Genomic DNA, 3,869 nt, shown 5'->3' on the forward strand with positions numbered 1-3,869 from the left:
TAAGCGTGTTAGCACCAGACAAAAATAGCAAAAGATAGTCGATATAAGTGGTAACAAGTTCATACCAGCAGGTAAGCGTTTTGGACAACTTTATTTTTGACAATTTTCTACCTCCAATTTTCCCAGTAATGAGGGAATGGGCGTTATGCGTTTATGACGATTTGCAGCATATTGTTTTAGCACATGCTGCTTGAGAGGGATCTTGGCGCAAAAGGGATCTTGGCGCATATACACGAAGTAGAACGCAATACGTACATCGCCAAATCAGTTTCATACACTTAACGTCATAGATATTCAAGGGATAAAAATATATTGTATATAGTGAACATGGAGTGTATCTGGTCATTTCCTTGACGCTACAACGTTTAAAATAAATGATCCAAAATTCTAAGAACAAGCCACTGAGCGTCGCCCAAAAAACGAGTTTACTACAAAGATGACAAACGCATACATAACGCTTGTATGATACACATGTGACAAACATATAAAATAAACATATAACGTTACGTGTATCAAAACGTATACATCAAACATAAGTAAATTTAATCTGATAGAAATTCTATTTATCTGACAGTTTGTACTTAAAGGCAGACAGTTTTTTGATGTTTCAAATGTAGTATGACGCGCTATAATTCCCAGAAAACAATAATGTTGTAAATTGTTACCTCTTTGTGACTAATAGTCTGATATAACTGACGTCAGTACATTTAATCAACTGTCTGCCATACTGAGCTGTTTGGGCTAGGATCCCTCTTGTTATACATGTAGTTGTGCTTTTTGGCGCTCTCCTCCATCTATTTCTCAACAGACGATAAGCATGAAGAAAGAAGATCCACAAGAGATGACAGACACCTGGGTTATACAAGGGGCGGCATCATCTTTAACACAGGACGTCACTGCAGGTACGTCACAATCTACTATAATAATCGACAGCGTTTTGTTGGTATACGTACATATAATTGCAAATTTCAGTTTTAGTTATGCGTGAGGCAAAGGATAAGGTCCTATAACTTATCACTAGTCAAAGACATGGGAACCGTGTGAGAATTTATTTTGGAGGATCTAGGACAGAAAGGATACCCATATAATCATCGGTACCATGAGCGCGACCTATTCTTATAGGTGGGACTGAAAATATCTAATGGTTTAGTAACGCCTTTCCTTCTCGTTCTTGTATGGAAGGGGGTGGGGTGGGGTATCGGCAGTGCGAAAAAAAATGCGAATATAAGCTCTCAATACAGGGCCTGATTGCATGAAATTCGGGATGTACAATGGACAAATATATCTTAATATTTCAATAGGCCAGGTCTTGAATTTATTCTACTTGAGTGAAATGTTTGTCCTCCCTCCCCCCCTCACCACCCGCAATTTTTTTTTTATATAATCAAGGCCTCCTTTAATAATATCAAATGACCTGCAGCTAGTTGCTTGGGAATGTGCGGCTAGGACATTTTTCTGTTTCCTAAATGCAATATCCTAGTTATTATGAAAACTAAGGTGGTACTCAGGCTTAGAATGCAGACCTTTGAATTGATTTCTAATTTTTTTTTTACATTTTTACACAAAGATGGATACTTGCGCTCCTATGTCTATATTCTAGTAAAAGAAATGGAAAATTATTTGCTATCTGACCGATTTGGGCCTATTTTTGGGTACACTCTTACAAAATGTCTACCTTTTGTGAATTGTTGCAGACCAAAAATGTATGTATTTTCGGATCATATCATAAGAGCGAAGTGCAATAAACGGGTAGACTAAAAAAATGATATAGGGGTAAACGTTGAAATATGTATAGAAGTAGTGGAAAATTTTGCAATGAAAATTCTATTGTTGCATAGTAGTTCGGAAATATACTGAGTTTGCTCGGACATAAAGAAATAGAGTTGCAATTCTTAAGGTGCTGAGGAAAGATAATGAGGCCTCCTAATGTGTCATACTAAGTTTATACATAGAAGCTGCGGTCATTCAACAAGTAAGTAGCAAGCAAACATATCGACGTTAAGAAGCAAATTGTGAGCATTCATTTAGATGATGTTTAGTATGTTTTATTTGCGTCAAGCCCATAAGATTTCACTCATAGTTCACTCGCAGTCAAACAAAAATACGCGCTCCATCTTTAAATGATAAGTCTGGGACAACAATACGCCGATTCACAAACGACAGAGCCTTATCATATGATACCCAGATTTCTTTGAACATATCAAAAAGGATTTTTTGACTGAAATTGCCTCTTTTAAGAAAATTATAATTACAATAAGTCGGCGTGGGAGGTCACAAATCAATGATAGTTTGTAAGGCTGGCAGTTTGCAGACCATTGTAACATTTCTCTTTCTTTGTTTTCTGTGAAGAACAAAGGAAAAGAGCGCCGTTTAAGCACGACTTATACAAGACACAAGAGAAATATAGCATGGGAAGAAAAGCTGCTGATGTTAGTCAGATACTATATGTGTTGGTATAAGACAGGGATGTTTTCATTATATCAAACATAACAAAGTGCATGTCACCAGTCTGCTTTGTGTATCTGAGAAGTAAGGAACCCAAGTAAATATTCTTTCCAATACACCCACCCCCACCTCTCCCTTAATGTTAGAGGGACATACTGTATTTCGATAGCTTCCTTGTTTGGGACAGTCTTCTGTCCTTCGTGGTATGGACTACGTTATACGTGTAGACGTTACTGGTGGCTTTGTGAATGGGTGGATTCTCACTTTTGGTGTGAACGAGGCATTCTAACTCTTGTCGTTTAATACTGAAACAGATACAAACCCCAAGGCAGAATTCACTTCTGCCGAAAGGGTAGACACCAACACACCCCAGCCGACTTCTCAGAATCTTGATGGTGAGAACGCAGCCAATATAGAATCTACCAGTGTATATCCTGTAAGTGTAGGTCGCGGCTTTATCAACGAGATGTACGGTTGTGGTCCGTCTCAGCAAGCCGGAAACGGAGGTATTATTTTTCACACCATATTTAATCGGGGTGAAATATAAGTAGGAGTTAGATATAATGTGTCACTGTTTTTCATTTTCAACTTGACAGACATCTAAGAATACTTCATTTGATTTTTATAAATCCTATAAAAGTATTTTTATTCAATTTCAAAATAATTAGTCCTTATGATAAGTGTTTTATCGTATTCAATTACTTATATAACATTGCCTACAGAGGCCTTTGAAGTATTTTTAAAAGAAACGTTCGATTTGCATGAAATTTCCTGTTTACAGAAAATAACGCCTACGGTGATTGTGCAAACTTACGTGGTGACAAGTAACTATGATTAGAAAGTTTGTAATTCTGATGAATTCTGGTAGTTTCTATAGTTTTATGACATTTGGTCATCCTTTGTGGCCTTTGAATAAAACGAAGATAATCATTCTTCAGTTTCTTTCGTGACAAGTAAGTTAACATAGGATGAAAAGTCCTAACTATAAAAAATGTTGATGTCAAGCTGATATTTTGTGTTTACTTTCCGTCAAATGAAAAGCCAAACTGATAGTGTTAGAACTGGTGATATCGCATGAAAAGTGCCACAAATTCAAACAAAGTAAGTGGCAATGGCATGTTCCATACATCTGAAAACTTATGCACACGTGGCCTAAATATATATCTATATATTACATCTTTATTGCAAGCTCAAACCGGAAGGCTAATTGCAAACAAAGTAAAGCAGTGATACATAATAATATAACAATATTGATAGACAAATTAAAAGGGAAACAACATATTCTATTAAGCCATTTGATATGTTTGACTTCTCTTTTTGTATGCAGTGGGAGATGAATTGTCTAACATTTTCATATATAACGGGCGGGGTTGCACGATTGTGTTTTTCGTCTGTTACGATGTTATCAAAAAGTTATCATTTGT

Source organism: Branchiostoma floridae, unplaced genomic scaffold, assembly GCF_000003815.2.
Source record: "Branchiostoma floridae strain S238N-H82 unplaced genomic scaffold, Bfl_VNyyK Sc7u5tJ_1494, whole genome shotgun sequence".
Classification (NCBI taxonomy): domain Eukaryota; kingdom Metazoa; phylum Chordata; class Leptocardii; order Amphioxiformes; family Branchiostomatidae; genus Branchiostoma; species Branchiostoma floridae.